The sequence below is a fragment of the Anopheles maculipalpis genome, chromosome 2RL, assembly GCF_943734695.1.
Source record: "Anopheles maculipalpis chromosome 2RL, idAnoMacuDA_375_x, whole genome shotgun sequence".
Taxonomy (NCBI): Eukaryota; Metazoa; Arthropoda; class Insecta; order Diptera; family Culicidae; genus Anopheles; species Anopheles maculipalpis.
Genome location: NC_064871.1, coordinates 51344099 through 51353344, shown reverse-complemented (window position 1 = coordinate 51353344; position 9246 = coordinate 51344099). Strand labels below are relative to the sequence as shown.

General features: G+C 41.3%; 1 pseudogene; it reads left to right on the top strand.

The window, feature by feature from the left end:
• The first annotated feature begins 340 nt into the window (after positions 1–340).
• LOC126567234 (protein GVQW3-like) lies at positions 341–2441 on the top strand (annotated as a pseudogene).
• The last annotated feature ends 6805 nt before the right edge of the window (positions 2442–9246 follow it).

The following is a 9246-nucleotide window of genomic DNA, read 5'->3' as shown; positions in this document are numbered from 1 at the left end:
CCTCTTCCAACGAAAGCTTCAAAGTTTCACACCACTAACGCCTTATATACTTCGGCTTGTATATTCGGCTTGTTCCCCTCTTCGTTGCACGTGCTGTTGATACGATCAGCATCTCGCGACAGCGCTGTGGACACCAACACCAACTCGCGCATCTGAGCATCGGCTTCGAGCGCAAGTGTGTGCGTGCTGGTCACAGATCGATGCTCCACCTTGTTACCACCCTGCGCAGCTGTGAAGAAAGGAAAGTCTCGCTTATCAGGCAGGGGGGGGGGGGGAGGGTGCGCACAGTTGCACGCTTCAACGCGATCGAAGTGTCGGTATATGGGGGCAGTGGGCAACGATGTACAGGGTACGACTGGGGTACGATCTACACGTCAAACCGATGGCTACGGTACGGTGCAGCAATGGCGCTTTGACACTAAGAGTGCTACAAATTGCACCCTCTCCAATATATGCTCTCACACACAGGCGGATACTGATCACGAATAAACTTCACTCAACCAAACAGCCAATCGATGCACATCTTGCATCGATTAATCCAAGTTCAATCAGAAGATACAACAAATAAGCCGTCTGATTCAAAGCTAATTTTAATGCTTCAAAATAGCTTTATAACATCAAATTTGTAGAAAAAAGTTTTTTACTGCAATACTCTAGTTTTACGTTCTTTAGCTCCTTTTTCCTCGAGGTCAAGAAAAGCATCTAAGTTCGAGTTGAAGTTAAAAAAAAATTGGCACAACTTCATTCGATTTCAATAATTTCTTCATCAAAAACTCTTTCGTATTGCTTAAAAATCATATCGATGGCAGTGAAGAGGCATACATTTTACAGTGCTTCATGCAGGATTGTGCATGTGATTTGGTCGCAAGCACGTAGCTTCTGTGGCATGTTTGAAGTACTACTGTGTCCGAAAAGTAAGGTGATATTGGATGTCAAATTACGCGCGCTTAAAGAAGCCCCTTGTTTTTATTTTTCGTTCGTCAATATGTATGTTTTTGACAGTTCTGACACGTTTCAAGTCACAACATCAACCCGGCTAGGAGTCACAATTTGTTTACGGAGCTGCGCCAAGTGTTTTTGACCATATTGACCCTGTCCAATTTTGTGGAGCAGCGCTCAAATATCAAATTTTGTTTGCGCAATCATATAAACACTGCGGAAACATAGCGGAATGTTACAAAAAGCCTTCGGGGAAGAATCTATGTCGAAGAAAAATGTGTACAAATGGTACAGTGATTTCAAGAATGGCCGTGAGAAAGTCCAAGACGAGGTCTCCGAGGAGACCTTCCTCGACCTCGACCGACGACGCCCACGTCGACCAAATTAAAGATTTGGTGGTCAACAATCGTCGGTTGACGATACGATACCTTTCGGAAAGTGTTGGGATTTCCAAACCCTCGGTCAACACCTTCCTGAAAGATGTTTTGGGGTTGAAGCGGGTGAAGTCTCGTCTGGTTCCGAAATGCCTGAACCTCCTCGAAAAGCAGAATCGCGCCGAAGTCTGCAAAACGATGTTGGCAGACTACGCTGGAAAGCTGAAATCAAACCCCCGGAAACCCCGGAAACAACGGACCAGTCCAGCGAGTACCGTTCCCCGAACGAGCCGAGACCCAAGAAGTCGCGCCTAAGCCGGTCGAAAATCAAGGTGATGGTGACGGTATTCTTTGATTACCGTCACAAGGAATTTCTTCCGAAGGGCCAAACGGTGAACAAACAGTACTATCTAAGCCTAATCCGACGGTTGTGGACCTCCATCCGGCGAAAGCGGCCGGATTTGTGGAAAAACAACAGCTGGTTTTTGCATCACGATAATGTGCCCTATCATACGGCCATCATTTTGAGGGAGTTTTTCGCTAAAACTGGCACCCATATTGTTCCACAACCGCCGCATTTTCCAGATTTGGCCCCAGCCGACTTCTGGCTGTTCAGCAAGCTAAAACGGCCGCTTCGGGGACACCGTTTTGACACTATAGAAGCCGCAGCGACGGCGGACCTAAATGACATCCCAGCATCCACGTTTTTCACTTACTTCGAGGAGTGAGATAAGAGGTGGAAGAGGTTCATTGCATCGGAAGGGGATTGCTTCGAAGGTAATGACCTTCATTTGGCCTAATAAAAAAAATCATTTAAGAATAAACGCAAAGTCACTTTATTTTTCGGGCACAGTAGTATGGAGGAACATACTACCTTGGTCCATATTTCAAGTGCAGTACTCAGTCCTAACTCAGTCTTAACTGATGAACTGTATTGATCATCCGGGAATCATAGAAGTATGGAAGAGATTTTTCTTCTTTCTGGAATATTGGAATCATCGAATATTTAGAGAATATGTAGAGTAGACTAAACTCTCAGAGCTCTTGACTAATGGGTATTTTCCAGACCTGACAATTCAAAGAGTTTTATTGCCTTTTTCACCGTGCCTTTTTCATGTCCAGATATAGATTTGTGTATTACTCTTTCTTCAAAATTTAGTTATGAGTTAACGTACGAATGCAGAAGTGATCAAATCATGAGAGGCACTTTACGAAGTTTTATCATTGTGGAACAAAGCACGTAATAAATCTGTTGCTATACTTCTACTATTTTTCTACCTTATTTACAATAAAATTGTATACACAGTCAACACATGCGGCGTAGTGAAGACTGACTATTCAACTACGTGGTATCTTCAAGTCTAGTATACTATTCAATGGCCGGCGTGAACTATAAGTTCGTTCAGTCAAAAAGAAGATGATCTCTCTCTCTTTTTTTCCTCTATTTCTCTAGCTCTCCCTCTCATTACCTTCCTCTCTACTTCAAAGCAACACGATCACTTTTATTTCAAAAAGACACCATACTCGAATAACTTTGTCCTTCATAAACGCATTATTCACGTATCCACACGAATGCGATCGCATGAGTGCAATTGCATTCCTTTCAGCAGTGTCAGTACCCAATGATTGCACGCTTATGTACAACGGTGAAGCGTAGCATAATAACGCAAACCCGGCAAACCAGCCGAGAGGCACAAAACAATACACAGTCAAATAAAATGATGACAATTTCCCTATCTTCGCTGACCGATCGAATGATTTATTTTATTTTATTATAAGCCTGCTATTATTTTTACTAATTGGCATATTTATATTGCTTTATAATGATCTGCATGCAGAGCATGGTTGCATGGTGTTCTTGCGTTACGCGCTCGTTTTATTTCCAGTGTAAAAACAAAAAAACGGATCTCAATTCATCCGTTTGTGACCGTTGGGACAGAGAAGAAAACAAAGGCCCTGAACGATGGGCCCAATACGAACGTCAGCGATAAACGTGGACACTGGGTGTCACTGTTGGTAGGTCAACAATAGCGATGAAACCGATACGATTACACGACTGCTGCCATCGGTGGGCCAAGTATTAACCACAGTCACCGAGATACTATTGTTATGTCTTAAAACTGCATCCCAGCGGATAAACACAGAAAGTATTCCTTACCTTTCCATTGCCCGCATAAGTAGCATAAGTAGCGAAAGCGTTAACACACTGCGCACTGTCTGCCACTACCTGTGAGAAGTTCGTTAGAATAATTTATGCAGCGGATCATGCGCTGTTTCTGTCACCCCCATTCCAACGTTCCCATTGCACTGCTGCACTGCTGGTTGGAGATGCATTTTTTTTTCACTGTTTCCACTGAACAAAAAAAGGCAAAGCCTTCGCCTCGACATAGCTATACGATTGATTGATTTCCTTCCAAGAAAACTTTGGTAAGCAAACGTAGACAATTAAACTCACAAAACGCCATCCATTCGCAAACTTGCACAGCGTCTCCGGGCACTGCCATTCTCAGCACCATCTCCCAGCCCTTTTTCGTGCGCTTGTACATAATCTGTTTGACTTTTCATGTTTGCAATACTTTGGGCTGGTTAGCCTTCCTGGTTAAATTGATTGTTGTTAATAAAATTATAATCATATCATTCTGTATATAGACGAAATACTATTGACGGGGATTTTATCAAATAAAAGTGTCTCTAACCATTGTGAAATTTCCTAAACCTTTCTGCACTCAACCAATGTGGACGAATAAACATCGTAAAGCTTAGCAACAAAAATGATCATGAAAATAGGTAATGTGCCATCAGAATCAACGATTCATCAGTTCAACGTTGCCTCACTTGTAATCACACAAATATCTTGTTAGGTACAAGGACACTACGCTCATTTAATGAATTCCCCGAAGCGCCCGGTGCGCTCGCGTAGAAAATCAAACCTTTCTGAGTAAACTTTCCTAAGCTTCGACGTCGAGCGCAGGATCCATTGCAGCATCCTATGACAATCCCTTTGTTCAGGGAATCCTTAAACCTACGTACAGCCGCGCCTTCGCTCGACATCTGATCGCCTTTCAGACAACCTCTAACGCAGCGGACCATCAGCAAAATGCGAGAATAGCTACATCATTGGAAACGGCAACAGCAAAACACACAAAACGGTAGCAAATTTTCAAACGCGAATCGACGCGATGAGATTTACGGCCACAGTTCGGAGGAATTTTGTCCAATTAGTGAAGGGATTGTGAACTTCTTGCCTTAAGTTTTTGTGCTCGTTTGCTCTTGCCAAACAGCAACTGCTTGCAAACTGTGAACTGAACACCGAAAACAACCACAACAACAAAAAACACTCTGTCATATCTTTGCGTGTTGTTTTTTTTTTTCATACAGGAACGTAGTTTAGAAGGTTTTAGTATTGAAATTTGTGTTTGTTGATAAAGTAAAACATTATGCACATCTGTATTATTAAATGAAATTTTTCAAGGTTTTCAAATGGTTGAATGGTGAAATGAAATTTTTCAAGGGGATTTTTCAAGAACGAATAGTTGGCACTTGACAAGTACTTTTAATACTGTGTTTGATTAATAAATCTTTCCTTCAACAACATTTAAAATCTGTAAAAAAATTTTCGAGTTTTAGTTTTTTTTAATGATATTGTATTATAGATAATCTTTATTATTCTTCTTCTTGGCTTGACGATCCAAGACAAGGTCACGCTGGCCATCGAATGGCTCACTAGACTAGAAATGGTTCGGATGGGAACTTTGAACTTCGGTCCTGCCTGTGTGATGCCTGGTGCCTCTGTCGCCTCTACCACCAGACCGCTCCATTATTATTAATATTCAATTTTTCAGGAGGATTGATGTTGATTAAAGATGTATGAAAAGACAATTTCCATAGATTTCGTAGTTATGAATATTTTTACGCTGTATTCTCACAGTGCTTGACGTGTTGTTATAAACTCTACGTACTCGTTTGATCCGTATGAACACTGATGAACAGTATGAACACTGATGAACAGTATGAACACTGATTTAGACGATCTGTATCGAAAAGTAATACCTATTTTGGAGGATGGTTAAAAGCTTTATTGTAAAATAAGCATTATGTGCTAAAAAAAGGCATTGTAAAAATATTAAAGATCAAAATTAGAAGAAAATCGTACCTAAACTATACAAACTGGAACGTAGATTTCCCAACACTTTCAATAAAATGAATCAAAAAGTTGTTTACTTTTACAAAAGTTGTCTAATACTTCATGTATTTTTACATGTAAAAATAACGGAAAAATATTTTCTGTAGATGTTTGTATAGTTATGTAATATTTTATATGAAATTTTTTTTTATAAAACAGCCAGGCCGTATTAGTAGAAAAAAATTGGAAAGTGTGAATAAAACTATAAAAAAATGTTCAAAATATGTGTTCATTAGCCTCTAAAACTTACTAAAGCAAAAATTTAAATAATTTTTTTATTTTATTTATTTTCAGTATGACGTATTGTCAACAGCGCATGTGATGACTATGTATATAAACAAGATTATTAGGGCATTTCTTCCCTGTTTTTTGCCTTATCCGGGACATGCTCGGTTGCAAAAATTTAAATTATCTCTTTTATGTGTTGTTTCTTTTTTTTTATTTCGTAATGACGGCCAGGCCTTATTGTTAGTTTTTCAATAAAAAAAAAATAACAATTGCGCGTATATGTATGTCAAGAACTGTATAGAAAATACACTTATTTTTAAATGGATTTAAATACTTTGACCTTCTCAATTTATTTGCTCCTTACTTTACTTACTCTGAAATGCCCATAAAAATTTAGTCACAAAATATGTAAGTTCATGTATGTTCAATGAGTTCAGTTTACAATGGTCAAAAACTAAATCACTGAACGTTAGCGCACCACTCAAAATAAAAGTCCTGCCATAAGTGATGGTTTTCACTTGCCAACATACTTTGGCGCCCAACAATCTCATGGCCGACTGGTTTACGTTTTAGCAGCGCGTAAAGTCAATTACATTGTAAGCGTGTCGAAGTCGCATAAAAAATCACCGAGTCGGCACGCAATCATCGACGCCATTAACGTCAAGCTTTTGTCGAACAGAATCGCAAAGGTTTTTTTTTTTATTTGCTGTTTTTAGCCGACTGTGTTTCGCTTATTCACCCATAAAATGTTGTCTATGATATTAATTATGAGATAAGTGAATATGTCATTCGTTTGCAGTATTGGTTTCCTCCGCCCAAGTACGTCATACGAGAAATGGGTGCTTGTTTATCACAGCGTCTTTGGAGCGGGTGAGATATGCATTAAACGCTAATTAAATTATGTTAACCTAGCGGTAGCATCATTAAACTTCTTGTGCACTTTACGCGTTCCATCACGGGATGCATCGTTAAGTCATTTGAGAATTATTAATTAACTTTAATTAATGGTCCCTTCCTCCATGACCCTTCGAGCGTCTGCAAAAACCTGACCAAACCAAGTACTGCACACTGTTGATAGCTTACCATTGAAGGACTGTTTCATCAAACCGTTCTTCTTGGAAGTGTTTATTTTTCGCTGTGCCATGTTTTGCTTCTTTTTGCTTGCTGCCTCTGATGGTGAGGGTTGGTACACTCAGGCGAATTACACAAATCGTTGCCAATTCCACAACAATCATGAGCAGCTTGTTCGGTTCGATGTTCTTGCAGTATATTAATGATTAAAATGAGCCCCACAATCTGTAGCTAGCACGCAATCCCAACTGCTGAAAATGCAAAGCAAAACGATCGGCTAACACGGAGATCGGTGACCATTTGTCAGATTGTTACGGGGCGACTGTCATTCTTGGTGTGCTCGGGCCCGCAGGAAGCAAAGACGCGCCGCAAAGCGAGATGGAATAATTTGAATATTTTATTATGCTCACCAGCGACTTATCGCGATGGATGGTTCGCTGGAACTGGTAACTCTTCCGTGGCCACTAACGTTTCTCTCGTGATCCAATTAAGTGTCGCCCGTCCAAGCTACCCTCAACGGGGTGCCCTCCTCTGGCCTGTGTCTGTGTGTGTATGCGCGTGTTACAAGAAACAATATCATTATCCGACCTCCAACGAGCGAGCGAAGAACACTCTTTTGCTGCCACTTTTCTTCCACGATCGCGATTCCAGTTCAAAATGGAAACGTAATGAAACAACCAAGAACTAATGGGGAGCAGGGGAGTTGGTAGGTGGTGTCCTGCTCGAGAGACAAACACCCCAAAAACCCAGAGCTCTGATTTGAGGCGTTCACGCGGGCAATCCTGCCGCGATGAGATTAACGTCCGCAAATCGATCGCGAAAGACTTTCGATCGAGCTCGCGTCGTACACCGGTATCACGTTGCGCTGGTTTGCCGCAAAAGGCCACATTGATCCATTCCGCTGTGCAGAATGCTGCCGGAAACGGGCTGACACACAGCAGGATACGGGAGCGGTAAACAAGTCCCGCAAAAGCCGAACACGTCGAGAAAACCTCCGAAATTAGCCGACCATTTGAAACTGTCAGCTACTGTTTTTGCTAATTAATAACAATGTTTAGAGCCTGCCTGTGACTGGAAGAATAAGCGATCGTAGCGCGCGAAGAAAGCGAATATAACCGATTGTTTCGTGCTTGTTTGGTGGAGGAATGTCACATTTGGTTTCGGGATTTGTTTATGCTCAACGAAAGCAGGTAAAACTGTATGCACTGATGTTAATTTGTTATTTCTACTGTTTGCTATTGCATGAGAGTGACTGAGAAAGGAATGTTTAATCGTGTAGAATTTACGAACTGTATCATGTGATTTCATTTTAACGCAAATATGTTGAACAAGAGTAGAGTTTCTTTTGTTTTGGAATCGGATAAGATTTTTTTAAGAATTAACAGTGCTCAAAATATTCATATTAAATAAAAAACAAGCATCACAGAGCAATCAGATTGCTATAAACACCTTTATAAATGACTAGAAAAGGAGCAAAAATAAAGAATTAAATTAATTTCCCACTGTTCAGTTTAACAAAAACACAGCTAAAGCACATGGTACGAAACGTAAACCGTTGAATTACACGCCGCGGTAGCCTCGTTGGTCGGAAAACGCATCCGCAGCAAAGAGCAGACACATTAGCATTGTTCCGGGCATCACTATCTTGTGCTTAACTTTCGCAAATAAAATGTAAATTGAATTCACAGAATGAAATAAATTAAATCAATCGCCTGCGCTTCACTGTAAACGTTCCGTTCACTGGTCAAATGATCACACTATTGCGAACAGACGCGAAGGGCAATGTCGCGACCAGCGACACGCCGGGGGCCAGTTGTTCTGTTCGTCCCAGCAGCCCGACCAACGGCAAACAAACATCTCCGGAGAACAGCGTACATGAATGTGATAAACAATTATGTCACGATCTTTTTATAATTAAAATATTTCTCATTAGCGAGCCCCAGGGACCGCAATGGTTTACCAATTAAACTTAATTTGTAATTGCTTAATACCTCTGCACCGTAGCGATGTATGCATGTATGTGTACTCTCGTCCTCGGTAGGTGCATACTGGATCGTGTACATGTCGAAGTGATAGAGCGAGACCTTTCCACAGCTTAAACCGCAGCACCACTGTATGTGCGCTTTTAAACGGTAGTCAAGCGGTGGCGGGTAGTTAGCTGGTCAGAAGACTCCAGCACGCGAGTGCCTAAAGTCGTAAAAATGTAGTAAACGTGTGATTGGAAATGCAAAGCTTTGCATCAACTACAACCCTTCCAAAAGGTTGGGCTCGGTAGAGGAACCGCATGCCTGGAGCGGTTGCACAGTGTCGTAGAGGCATGAGATTATGTTTCGATTTTCCCACTGCACTTCTCATTTTCTTGCTGGCTAGGCTCAAAATCCAACCCTTCTGTCCACTTCCAGGTAAATCGTTGCATCTCTGTTACCACAGCATCGGCTTTCCCCCGTCTAG